General features: G+C 50.4%; 19 non-coding genes across 19 annotated transcripts; all 19 read right to left on the bottom strand.

Annotated features, from left to right (window-relative positions):
• Nucleotides 1–154: 154 nt before the first annotated feature.
• On the bottom strand, nucleotides 155–316 carry LOC129115439 (U1 spliceosomal RNA). Its single transcript, XR_008533058.1, has one exon. It is a non-coding gene; the product is annotated as a U1 spliceosomal RNA (small nuclear RNA).
• Nucleotides 317–766: 450 nt separating this feature from the next.
• On the bottom strand, nucleotides 767–928 carry LOC129115444 (U1 spliceosomal RNA). The gene has a single exon (XR_008533063.1). It is a non-coding gene; the product is annotated as a U1 spliceosomal RNA (small nuclear RNA).
• A 452-nt stretch (nucleotides 929–1,380) lies between these two features.
• LOC129115432 (U1 spliceosomal RNA) lies at nucleotides 1,381–1,544 on the bottom strand. Its single transcript, XR_008533052.1, has one exon. It is a non-coding gene; the product is annotated as a U1 spliceosomal RNA (small nuclear RNA).
• Nucleotides 1,545–2,000: 456 nt separating this feature from the next.
• On the bottom strand, nucleotides 2,001–2,164 carry LOC129115431 (U1 spliceosomal RNA). The gene has a single exon (XR_008533051.1). It is a non-coding gene; the product is annotated as a U1 spliceosomal RNA (small nuclear RNA).
• Nucleotides 2,165–2,618: 454 nt separating this feature from the next.
• LOC129115430 (U1 spliceosomal RNA) lies at nucleotides 2,619–2,782 on the bottom strand. Its single transcript, XR_008533050.1, has one exon. It is a non-coding gene; the product is annotated as a U1 spliceosomal RNA (small nuclear RNA).
• A 454-nt stretch (nucleotides 2,783–3,236) lies between these two features.
• On the bottom strand, nucleotides 3,237–3,400 carry LOC129115429 (U1 spliceosomal RNA). The gene has a single exon (XR_008533049.1). It is a non-coding gene; the product is annotated as a U1 spliceosomal RNA (small nuclear RNA).
• A 453-nt stretch (nucleotides 3,401–3,853) lies between these two features.
• LOC129115427 (U1 spliceosomal RNA) lies at nucleotides 3,854–4,017 on the bottom strand. The gene has a single exon (XR_008533047.1). It is a non-coding gene; the product is annotated as a U1 spliceosomal RNA (small nuclear RNA).
• Nucleotides 4,018–4,477: 460 nt separating this feature from the next.
• LOC129115426 (U1 spliceosomal RNA) lies at nucleotides 4,478–4,641 on the bottom strand. Its single transcript, XR_008533046.1, has one exon. It is a non-coding gene; the product is annotated as a U1 spliceosomal RNA (small nuclear RNA).
• A 453-nt stretch (nucleotides 4,642–5,094) lies between these two features.
• Nucleotides 5,095–5,258, bottom strand: LOC129115436 (U1 spliceosomal RNA). The gene has a single exon (XR_008533055.1). It is a non-coding gene; the product is annotated as a U1 spliceosomal RNA (small nuclear RNA).
• A 454-nt stretch (nucleotides 5,259–5,712) lies between these two features.
• Nucleotides 5,713–5,876, bottom strand: LOC129115425 (U1 spliceosomal RNA). The gene has a single exon (XR_008533045.1). It is a non-coding gene; the product is annotated as a U1 spliceosomal RNA (small nuclear RNA).
• A 464-nt stretch (nucleotides 5,877–6,340) lies between these two features.
• On the bottom strand, nucleotides 6,341–6,504 carry LOC129115438 (U1 spliceosomal RNA). The gene has a single exon (XR_008533057.1). It is a non-coding gene; the product is annotated as a U1 spliceosomal RNA (small nuclear RNA).
• Nucleotides 6,505–6,957: 453 nt separating this feature from the next.
• LOC129115424 (U1 spliceosomal RNA) lies at nucleotides 6,958–7,121 on the bottom strand. Its single transcript, XR_008533044.1, has one exon. It is a non-coding gene; the product is annotated as a U1 spliceosomal RNA (small nuclear RNA).
• Nucleotides 7,122–7,573: 452 nt separating this feature from the next.
• On the bottom strand, nucleotides 7,574–7,737 carry LOC129115423 (U1 spliceosomal RNA). The gene has a single exon (XR_008533043.1). It is a non-coding gene; the product is annotated as a U1 spliceosomal RNA (small nuclear RNA).
• A 456-nt stretch (nucleotides 7,738–8,193) lies between these two features.
• Nucleotides 8,194–8,357, bottom strand: LOC129115506 (U1 spliceosomal RNA). The gene has a single exon (XR_008533118.1). It is a non-coding gene; the product is annotated as a U1 spliceosomal RNA (small nuclear RNA).
• Nucleotides 8,358–8,824: 467 nt separating this feature from the next.
• On the bottom strand, nucleotides 8,825–8,988 carry LOC129115505 (U1 spliceosomal RNA). Its single transcript, XR_008533117.1, has one exon. It is a non-coding gene; the product is annotated as a U1 spliceosomal RNA (small nuclear RNA).
• A 454-nt stretch (nucleotides 8,989–9,442) lies between these two features.
• LOC129115504 (U1 spliceosomal RNA) lies at nucleotides 9,443–9,606 on the bottom strand. Its single transcript, XR_008533116.1, has one exon. It is a non-coding gene; the product is annotated as a U1 spliceosomal RNA (small nuclear RNA).
• Nucleotides 9,607–10,058: 452 nt separating this feature from the next.
• On the bottom strand, nucleotides 10,059–10,222 carry LOC129115503 (U1 spliceosomal RNA). Its single transcript, XR_008533115.1, has one exon. It is a non-coding gene; the product is annotated as a U1 spliceosomal RNA (small nuclear RNA).
• Nucleotides 10,223–10,689: 467 nt separating this feature from the next.
• Nucleotides 10,690–10,852, bottom strand: LOC129115450 (U1 spliceosomal RNA). The gene has a single exon (XR_008533068.1). It is a non-coding gene; the product is annotated as a U1 spliceosomal RNA (small nuclear RNA).
• Nucleotides 10,853–11,306: 454 nt separating this feature from the next.
• On the bottom strand, nucleotides 11,307–11,470 carry LOC129115502 (U1 spliceosomal RNA). Its single transcript, XR_008533114.1, has one exon. It is a non-coding gene; the product is annotated as a U1 spliceosomal RNA (small nuclear RNA).
• Between the last annotated feature and the right edge of the window lie 361 nt (nucleotides 11,471–11,831).

Genomic DNA, 11,831 nt, shown 5'->3' with positions numbered 1-11,831 from the left:
GGCATTACTCAACACACAGATTCACAGCATACAACAGACACTGCTGCACAGCAACACTTCCACTGACTCAGACTACAGGAATCGGCATGCTGGATAGCAGCATGTTGAGGTCCATCTGTTGAGGAATCTCTTGTTTTTTCTTCAACATAATAATCAGGGGAGCGCGAACGCAGTCCCCCACTACCACAAATTTTGCAGTCGAGATTCCCACATTTGGGGAATTCGCAGGGGTCAGCACAACCGGAGTGCAATGGCCGAGCCTCGCCCTGGGTGAACCACCTTCTTGATCATGGTATCTCCCCTGCCAGGTAAGTATGATTTGGAAGAGACAGAGACAGGGGGCATTCCCAGACACAGCACCCCGGTTGACGGTTTCCAGATGGCATAATCCATGAGTCCAGTGCCTTGGCAAGCCGTTTGGGCTTCTGAGAAAGAATACACAGGCCAGCAACCAAGCGAAAGCCTGAAATCGAATCATGCCGACAAATTGAAGAATCTTCGGAACACATTTCTTCCACAAAGAAGGAAATGTCGGTGAGGAGAGCACAAATTCAATTTGGGCCCCATCCAAAAGTCCACGCCCCTTCTCATGGCGACTTCGAGACAGGAATTGGCATTACTCAACACACAGATTCACAGCATACAACAGACACTGCTGCACAGCAACACTTCCACTGACTCAGACTACGGGAATCGGCATGCTGGATAGCAGCATGTTGAGGTCCATCTGTTGAGGAATCTCTTGTTTTTTCTTCAACATAATAATCAGGGGAGAGCGAACGCAGTCCCCCACTACCACAAATTTTGCAGTCGAGATTCCCACATTTGGGGAATTCGCAGGGGTCAGCACAACCGGAGTGCAATGGCCGAGCCTCGCCCTGGGTGAACCACCTTCTTGATCATGGTATCTCCCCTGCCAGGTAAGTATGATTTGGAAGAGACAGAGACAGGGGGCATTCCCAGACACAGCACCCCGGTTGACGGTTTCCAGATGGCATAATCCATGAGTCCAGTGCCTTGGCAAGCCGTTTGGGCTTCTGAGAAAGAATACACAGGCCAGCAACCAAGCGAAAGCCTGAAATCGAATCATGCCGACAAATTGAAGAATCTTCGGAACACATTTCTTCCACAAAGAAGGGAAATGTCGGTGAGGAGAGCACAAATTCAATTTGGGCCCCATCCAAAAGGCCACGCCCCCTTCTCATGGCGACTTCGAGACAGGAATTGGCATTACTCAACACACAGATTCACAGCATACAACAGACACTGCTGCACAGCAACACTTCCACTGACTCAGACTACGGGAATCGGCATGCTGGATAGCAGCATGTTGAGGTCCATCTGTTGAGGAATCTCTTGTTTTTTCTTCAACATAATAATCAGGGGAGAGCGCGAACGCAGTCCCCCACTACCACAAATTTTGCAGTCGAGATTCCCACATTTGGGGAATTCGCAGGGGTCAGCACAACCGGAGTGCAATGGCCGAGCCTCGCCCTGGGTGAACCACCTTCTTGATCATGGTATCTCCCCTGCCAGGTAAGTATGATTTGGAAGAGACAGAGACAGGGGGCATTCCCAGACACAGCACCCCGGTTGACGGTTTCCAGATGGCATAATCCATGAGTCCAGTGCCTTGGCAAGCCGTTTGGGCTTCTGAGAAAGAATACACAGGCCAGCAACCAAGCGAAAGCCTGAAATCGAATCATGCCGACAAATTGAAGAATCTTCGGAACACATTTCTTCCACAAAGAAGGGAAATGTCGGTGAGGAGAGCACAAATTCAATTTGGGCCCCATCCAAAAGTCCACGCCCCCTTCTCATGGCGACTTCAAGACAGGAATTGGCATTACTCAACACACAGATTCACAGCATACAACAGACACTGCTGCACAGCAACACACTTTTCTTCTGACTCAGACTACGGGAATCGGCATGCTGGATAGCAGCATGTTGAGGTCCATCTGTTGAGGAATCTCTTGTTTTTTCTTCAACATAATAATCAGGGGAGAGCGCGAACGCAGTCCCCCACTACCACAAATTTTGCAGTCGAGATTCCCACATTTGGGGAATTCGCAGGGGTCAGCACAACCGGAGTGCAATGGCCGAGCCTCGCCCTGGGTGAACCACCTTCTTGATCATGGTATCTCCCCTGCCAGGTAAGTATGATTTGGAAGAGACAGAGACAGGGGGGGCATTCCCAGACACAGCACCCCGGTTGACGGTTTCCAGATGGCATAATCCATGAGTCCAGTGCCTTGGCAAGCCGTTTGGGCTTCTGAGAAAGAATACACAGGCCAGCAACCAAGCGAAAGCCTGAAATCGAATCATGCCGACAAATTGAAGAATCTTCGGAACACATTTCTTCCACAAAGAAGGGAAATGTCGGTGAGGAGAGCACAAATTCAATTTGGGCCCCATCCAAAAGTCCACGCCCCCTTCTCATGGCGACTTCGAGACAGGAATTGGCATTACTCAACACACAGATTCACAGCATACAACAGACACTGCTGCACAGCAACACTTCCACTGACTCAGACTACGGGAATCGGCATGCTGGATAGCAGCATGTTGAGGTCCATCTGTTGAGGAATCTCTTGTTTTTTCTTCAACATAATAATCAGGGGAGAGCGCGAACGCAGTCCCCCACTACCACAAATTTTGCAGTCGAGATTCCCACATTTGGGGAATTCGCAGGGGTCAGCACAACCGGAGTGCAATGGCCGAGCCTCGCCCTGGGTGAACCACCTTCTTGATCATGGTATCTCCCCTGCCAGGTAAGTATGATTTGGAAGAGACAGAGACAGGGGGCATTCCCAGACACAGCACCCCGGTTGACGGTTTCCAGATGGCATAATCCATGAGTCCAGTGCCTTGGCAAGCCGTTTGGGCTTCTGAGAAAGAATACACAGGCCAGCAACCAAGCGAAAGCCTGAAATCGAATCATGCCGACAAATTGAAGAATCTTCGGAACACATTTCTTCCACAAAGAAGGGAAATGTCGGTGAGGAGAGCACAAATTCAATTTGGGCCCCATCCAAAAGGCCACGCCCCCTTCTCATGGCGACTTCGAGACAGGAATTGGCATTACTCAACACACAGATTCACAGCATACAACAGACACTGCTGCACAGCAACACTTCCACTGACTCAGACTACGGGAATCGGCATGCTGGATAGCAGCATGTTGAGGTCCATCTGTTGACCAGGAATCTCTTGTTTTTCTTCAACATAATAATCAGGGGAGAGCGCGAACGCAGTCCCCCACTACCACAAATTTTGCAGTCGAGATTCCCACATTTGGGGAATTCGCAGGGGTCAGCACAACCGGAGTGCAATGGCCGAGCCTCGCCCTGGGTGAACCACCTTCTTGATCATGGTATCTCCCCTGCCAGGTAAGTATGATTTGGAAGAGACAGAGACAGGGGGGGCATTCCCAGACACAGCACCCCGGTTGACGGTTTCCAGATGGCATAATCCATGAGTCCAGTGCCTTGGCAAGCCGTTTGGGCTTCTGAGAAAGAATACACAGGCCAGCAACCAAGCGAAAGCCTGAAATCGAATCATGCCGACAAATTGAAGAATCTTCGGAACACATTTCTTCCACAAAGAAGGGAAATGTCGGTGAGGAGAGCACAAATTCAATTTGGGCCCCATCCAAAAGTCCACGCCCCCTTCTCATGGCGACTTCGAGACAGGAATTGGCATTACTCAACACACAGATTCACAGCATACAACAGACACTGCTGCACAGCAACACTTCCACTGACTCAGACTACGGGAATCGGCATGCTGGATAGCAGCAAGTTGAGGTCCATCTGTTGAGGAATCTCTTGTTTTTCTTCAACATAATAATCAGGGGAGAGCGCGAACGCAGTCCCCCACTACCACAAATTTTGCAGTCGAGATTCCCACATTTGGGGAATTCGCAGGGGTCAGCACAACCGGAGTGCAATGGCCGAGCCTCGCCCTGGGTGAACCACCTTCTTGATCATGGTATCTCCCCTGCCAGGTAAGTATGATTTGGAAGAGACAGAGACAGGGGGGGCATTCCCAGACACAGCACCCCGGTTGACGGTTTCCAGATGGCATAATCCATGAGTCCAGTGCCTTGGCAAGCCGTTTGGGCTTCTGAGAAAGAATACACAGGCCAGCAACCAAGCGAAAGCCTGAAATCGAATCATGCCGACAAATTGAAGAATCTTCGGAACACATTTCTTCCACAAAGAAGGGAAATGTCGGTGAGGAGAGCACAAATTCAATTTGGGCCCCATCCAAAAGTCCACGCCCCCTTCTCATGGCGACTTCGAGACAGGAATTGGCATTACTCAACACACAGATTCACAGCATACAACAGACACTGCTGCACAGCAACACTTCCACTTCCACTGACTCAGACTACGGGAATCGGCATGCTGGATAGCAGCATGTTGAGGTCCATCTGTTGAGGAATCTCTTGTTTTTTCTTCAACATAATAATCAGGGGAGAGCGCGAACGCAGTCCCCCACTACCACAAATTTTGCAGTCGAGATTCCCACATTTGGGGAATTCGCAGGGGTCAGCACAACCGGAGTGCAATGGCCGAGCCTCGCCCTGGGTGAACCACCTTCTTGATCATGGTATCTCCCCTGCCAGGTAAGTATGATTTGGAAGAGACAGAGACAGGGGGGGCATTCCCAGACACAGCACCCCGGTTGACGGTTTCCAGATGGCATAATCCATGAGTCCAGTGCCTTGGCAAGCCGTTTGGGCTTCTGAGAAAGAATACACAGGCCAGCAACCAAGCGAAAGCCTGAAATCGAATCATGCCGACAAATTGAAGAATCTTCGGAACACATTTCTTCCACAAAGAAGGGAAATGTCGGTGAGGAGAGCACAAATTCAATTTGGGCCCCATCCAAAAGTCCACGCCCCCTTCTCATGGCGACTTCGAGACAGGAATTGGCATTACTCAACACACAGATTCACAGCATACAACAGACACTGCTGCACAGCAACACTTCCACTGACTCAGACTACGGGAATCGGCATGCTGGATAGCAGCATGTTGAGGTCCATCTGTTGAGGAATCTCTTGTTTTTTCTTCAACATAATAATCAGGGAGAGCGCGAACGCAGTCCCCCACTACCACAAATTTTGCAGTCGAGATTCCCACATTTGGGGAATTCGCAGGGGTCAGCACAACCGGAGTGCAATGGCCGAGCCTCGCCCTGGGTGAACCACCTTCTTGATCATGGTATCTCCCCTGCCAGGTAAGTATGATTTGGAAGAGACAGAGACAGGGGGGGCATTCCCAGACACAGCACCCCGGTTGACGGTTTCCAGATGGCATAATCCATGAGTCCAGTGCCTTGGCAAGCCGTTTGGGCTTCTGAGAAAGAATACACAGGCCAGCAACCAAGCGAAAGCCTGAAATCGAATCATGCCGACAAATTGAAGAATCTTCGGAACACATTTCTTCCACAAAGAAGGGAAATGTCGGTGAGGAGAGCACAAATTCAATTTGGGCCCCATCCAAAAGTCCACGCCCCCTTCTCATGGCGACTTCGAGACAGGAATTGGCATTACTCAACACACAGATTCACAGCATACAACAGACACTGCTGCACAGCAACACTTCCACTGACTCAGACTACGGGAATCGGCATGCTGGATAGCAGCATGTTGAGGTCCATCTGTTGAGGAATCTCTTGTTTTTTCTTCAACATAATAATCAGGGGAGAGCGCGAACGCAGTCCCCCACTACCACAAATTTTGCAGTCGAGATTCCCACATTTGGGGAATTCGCAGGGGTCAGCACAACCGGAGTGCAATGGCCGAGCCTCGCCCTGGGTGAACCACCTTCTTGATCATGGTATCTCCCCTGCCAGGTAAGTATGATTTGGAAGAGACAGAGACAGGGGGGGCATTCCCAGACACAGCACCCCGGTTGACGGTTTCCAGATGGCATAATCCATGAGTCCAGTGCCTTGGCAAGCCGTTTGGGCTTCTGAGAAAGAATACACAGGCCAGCAACCAAGCGAAAGCCTGAAATCGAATCATGCCGACAAATTGAAGAATCTTCGGAACACATTTCTTCCACAAAGAAGGGAAATGTCGGTGAGGAGAGCACAAATTCAATTTGGGCCCCATCCAAAAGGCCACGCCCCCTTCTCATGGCGACTTCGAGACAGGAATTGGCATTACTCAACACACAGATTCACAGCATACAACAGACACTGCTGCACAGCAACACTCCACTTTTCTTCCACTGACTCAGACTACGGGAATCGGCATGCTGGATAGCAGCATGTTGAGGTCCATCTTTGACCAGGATTCTCTTGTTTTTTCTTCAACATAATAATCAGGAGAGCGCGAACGCAGTCCCCCACTACCACAAATTTTGCAGTCGAGATTCCCACATTTGGGGAATTCGCAGGGGTCAGCACAACCGGAGTGCAATGGCCGAGCCTCGCCCTGGGTGAACCACCTTCTTGATCATGGTATCTCCCCTGCCAGGTAAGTATGATTTGGAAGAGACAGAGACAGGGGGCATTCCCAGACACAGCACCCCGGTTGACGGTTTCCAGATGGCATAATCCATGAGTCCAGTGCCTTGGCAAGCCGTTTGGGCTTCTGAGAAAGAATACACAGGCCAGCAACCAAGCGAAAGCCTGAAATCGAATCATGCCGACAAATTGAAGAATCTTCGGAACACATTTCTTCCACAAAGAAGGGAAATGTCGGTGAGGAGAGCACAAATTCAATTTGGGCCCCATCCAAAAGTCCACGCCCCCTTCTCATGGCGACTTCGAGACAGGAATTGGCATTACTCAACACACAGATTCACAGCATACAACAGACACTGCTGCACAGCAACACTTCCACTGACTCAGACTACGGGAATCGGCATGCTGGATAGCAGCATGTTGAGGTCCATCTGTTGAGGAATCTCTTGTTTTTTTCTTCAACATAATAATCAGGGGAGAGCGCGAACGCAGTCCCCCACTACCACAAATTTTGCAGTCGAGATTCCCACATTTGGGGAATTCGCAGGGGTCAGCACAACCGGAGTGCAATGGCCGAGCCTCGCCCTGGGTGAACCACCTTCTTGATCATGGTATCTCCCCTGCCAGGTAAGTATGATTTGGAAGAGACAGAGACAGGGGGCATTCCCAGACACAGCACCCCGGTTGACGGTTTCCAGATGGCATAATCCATGAGTCCAGTGCCTTGGCAAGCCGTTTGGGCTTCTGAGAAAGAATACACAGGCCAGCAACCAAGCGAAAGCCTGAAATCGAATCATGCCGACAAATTGAAGAATCTTCGGAACACATTTCTTCCACAAAGAAGGGAAATGTCGGTGAGGAGAGCACAAATTCAATTTGGGCCCCATCCAAAAGGCCACGCCCCCTTCTCATGGCGACTTCGAGACAGGAATTGGCATTACTCAACACACAGATTCACAGCATACAACAGACACTGCTGCACAGCAACACTTCCACTGACTCAGACTACGGGAATCGGCATGCTGGATAGCAGCATGTTGAGGTCCATCTGTTGAGGAATCTCTTGTTTTTTCTTCAACATAATAATCAGGGGAGAGCGCGAACGCAGTCCCCCACTACCACAAATTTTGCAGTCGAGATTCCCACATTTGGGGAATTCGCAGGGGTCAGCACAACCGGAGTGCAATGGCCGAGCCTCGCCCTGGGTGAACCACCTTCTTGATCATGGTATCTCCCCTGCCAGGTAAGTATGATTTGGAAGAGACAGAGACAGGGGGGGCATTCCCAGACACAGCACCCCGGTTGACGGTTTCCAGATGGCATAATCCATGAGTCCAGTGCCTTGGCAAGCCGTTTGGGCTTCTGAGAAAGAATACACAGGCCAGCAACCAAGCGAAAGCCTGAAATCGAATCATGCCGACAAATTGAAGAATCTTCGGAACACATTTCTTCCACAAAGAAGGGAAATGTCGGTGAGGAGAGCACAAATTCAATTTGGGCCCCATCCAAAAGGCCACGCCCCCTTCTCATGGCGACTTCGAGACAGGAATTGGCATTACTCAACACACAGATTCACAGCATACAACAGACACTGCTGCACAGCAACACTTCCACTGACTCAGACTACGGGAATCGGCATGCTGGATAGCAGCATGTTGAGGTCCATCTTTGACCAGGATTCGCTTGTTTTTTCTTCAACATAATAATCAGGGGAGAGCGCGAACGCAGTCCCCCACTACCACAAATTTTGCAGTCGAGATTCCCACATTTGGGGAATTCGCAGGGGTCAGCACAACCGGAGTGCAATGGCCGAGCCTCGCCCTGGGTGAACCACCTTCTTGATCATGGTATCTCCCCTGCCAGGTAAGTATGATTTGGAAGAGACAGAGACAGGGGGGGCATTCCCAGACACAGCACCCCGGTTGACGGTTTCCAGATGGCATAATCCATGAGTCCAGTGCCTTGGCAAGCCGTTTGGGCTTCTGAGAAAGAATACACAGGCCAGCAACCAAGCGAAAGCCTGAAATCGAATCATGCCGACAAATTGAAGAATCTTCGGAACACATTTCTTCCACAAAGAAGGGAAATGTCGGTGAGGAGAGCACAAATTCAATTTGGGCCCCATCCAAAAGTCCACGCCCCCTTCTCATGGCGACTTCGAGACAGGAATTGGCATTACTCAACACACAGATTCACAGCATACAACAGACACTGCTGCACAGCAACACATCCACTTTTCTTCCACTGACTCAGACTACGGGAATCGGCATGCTGGATAGCAGCATGTTGAGGTCCATCTTTGACCAGGATTCGCTTGTTTTTTCTTCAACATAATAATCAGGGGAGAGCGCGAACGCAGTCCCCCACTACCACAAATTTTGCAGTCGAGATTCCCACATTTGGGGAATTCGCAGGGGTCAGCACAACCGGAGTGCAATGGCCGAGCCTCGCCCTGGGTGAACCACCTTCTTGATCATGGTATCTCCCCTGCCAGGTAAGTATGATTTGGAAGAGACAGAGACAGGGGGGGCATTCCCAGACACAGCACCCCGGTTGACGGTTTCCAGATGGCATAATCCATGAGTCCAGTGCCTTGGCAAGCCGTTTGGGCTTCTGAGAAAGAATACACAGGCCAGCAACCAAGCGAAAGCCTGAAATCGAATCATGCCGACAAATTGAAGAATCTTCGGAACACATTTCTTCCACAAAGAAGGGAAATGTCGGTGAGGAGAGCACAAATTCAATTTGGGCCCCATCCAAAAGTCCACGCCCCCTTCTCATGGCGACTTCGAGACAGGAATTGGCATTACTCAACACACAGATTCACAGCATACAACAGACACTGCTGCACAGCAACACTTCCACTGACTCAGACTACGGGAATCGGCATGCTGGATAGCAGCATGTTGAGGTCCATCTGTTGAGGAATCTCTTGTTTTTTCTTCAACATAATAATCAGGGGAGAGCGCGAACGCAGTCCCCCACTACCACAAATTTTGCAGTCGAGATTCCCACATTTGGGGAATTCGCAGGGGTCAGCACAACCGGAGTGCAATGGCCGAGCCTCGCCCTGGGTGAACCACCTTCTTGATCATGGTATCTCCCCTGCCAGGTAAGTATGATTTGGAAGAGACAGAGACAGGGGGCATTCCCAGACACAGCACCCCGGTTGACGGTTTCCAGATGGCATAATCCATGAGTCCAGTGCCTTGGCAAGCCGTTTGGGCTTCTGAGAAAGAATACACAGGCCAGCAACCAAGCGAAAGCCTGAAATCGAATCATGCCGACAAATTGAAGAATCTTCGGAACACATTTCTTCCACAAAGAAGGGAAATGTCGGTGAGGAGAGCACAAATTCAATTTGGGCCCCATCCAAAAGTCCACGCCCCCTTCTCATGGCGACTTCGAGACAGGAATTGGCATTACTCAACACACAGATTCACAGCATACAACAGACACTGCTGCACAGCAACACTTCCACTGACTCAGACTACGGGAATCGGCATGCTGGATAGCAGCATGTTGAGGTCCATCTGTTGAGGAATCTCTTGTTTTTTCTTCAACATAATAATCAGGGGAGAGCGCGAACGCAGTCCCCCACTACCACAAATTTTGCAGTCGAGATTCCCACATTTGGGGAATTCGCAGGGGTCAGCACAACCGGAGTGCAATGGCCGAGCCTCGCCCTGGGTGAACCACCTTCTTGATCATGGTATCTCCCCTGCCAGGTAAGTATGATTTGGAAGAGACAGAGACAGGGGGGGCATTCCCAGACACAGCACCCCGGTTGACGGTTTCCAGATGGCATAATCCATGAGTCCAGTGCCTTGGCAAGCCGTTTGGGCTTCTGAGAAAGAATACACAGGCCAGCAACCAAGCGAAAGCCTGAAATCGAATCATGCCGACAAATTGAAGAATCTTCGGAACACATTTCTTCCACAAAGAAGGGAAATGTCGGTGAGGAGAGCACAAATTCAATTTGGGCCCCATCCAAAAGTCCACGCCCCCTTCTCATGGCGACTTCGAGACAGGAATTGGCATTACTCAACACACAGATTCACAGCATACAACAGACACTGCTGCACAGCAACACTTCCACTTTTCTTCCACTGACTCAGACTACGGGAATCGGCATGCTGGATAGCAGCATGTTGAGGTCCATCTTTGACCAGGATTCGCTTGTTTTTTCTTCAACATAATAATCAGGGGAGAGCGCGAACGCAGTCCCCCACTACCACAAATTTTGCAGTCGAGATTCCCACATTTGGGGAATTCGCAGGGGTCAGCACAACCGGAGTGCAATGGCCGAGCCTCGCCCTGGGTGAACCACCTTCTTGATCATGGTATCTCCCTGCCAGGTAAGTATGATTTGGAAGAGACAGAGACAGGGGGGGCATTCCCAGACACAGCACCCCGGTTGACGGTTTCCAGATGGCATAATCCATGAGTCCAGTGCCTTGGCAAGCCGTTTGGGCTTCTGAGAAAGAATACACAGGCCAGCAACCAAGCGAAAGCCTGAAATCGAATCATGCCGACAAATTGAAGAATCTTCGGAACACATTTCTTCCACAAAGAAGGGAAATGTCGGTGAGGAGAGCACAAATTCAATTTGGGCCCCATCCAAAAGTCCACGCCCCCTTCTCATGGCGACTTCGAGACAGGAATTGGCATTACTCAACACACAGATTCACAGCATACAACAGACACTGCTGCACAGCAACACTTCCACTGACTCAGACTACGGGAATCGGCATGCTGGATAGCAGCATGTTGAGGTCCATCTGTTGAGGAATCTCTTGTTTTTTCTTCAACATAATAATCAGGGGAGAGCGCGAACGCAGTCCCCCACTACCACAAATTTTGCAGTCGAGATTCCCACATTTGGGGAATTCGCAGGGGTCAGCACAACCGGAGTGCAATGGCCGAGCCTCGCCCTGGGTGAACCACCTTCTTGATCATGGTATCTCCCCTGCCAGGTAAGTATGATTTGGAAGAGACAGAGACAGGGGGGGCATTCCCAGACACAGCACCCCGGTTGACGGTTTCCAGATGGCATAATCCATGAGTCCAGTGCCTTGGCAAGCCGTTTGGGCTTCTGAGAAAGAATACACAGGCCAGCAACCAAGCGAAAGCCTGAAATCGAATCATGCCGACAAATTGAAGAATCTTCGGAACACATTTCTTCCACAAAGAAGGGAAATGTCGGTGAGGAGAGCACAAATTCAATTTGGGCCCCATCCAAAAGGCCACGCCCCCTTCTCATGGCGACTTCGAGACAGGAATTGGCATTACTCAACACACAGATTCACAGCATACAACAGACACTGCTGCACAGCAACACTTCC

Source organism: Anoplopoma fimbria, unplaced genomic scaffold (genome assembly GCF_027596085.1).
Source record: "Anoplopoma fimbria isolate UVic2021 breed Golden Eagle Sablefish unplaced genomic scaffold, Afim_UVic_2022 Un_contig_7512_pilon_pilon, whole genome shotgun sequence".
Taxonomy (NCBI): Eukaryota; Metazoa; Chordata; class Actinopteri; order Perciformes; family Anoplopomatidae; genus Anoplopoma; species Anoplopoma fimbria.
This window is presented reverse-complemented; position numbering and strand designations above follow the sequence as displayed.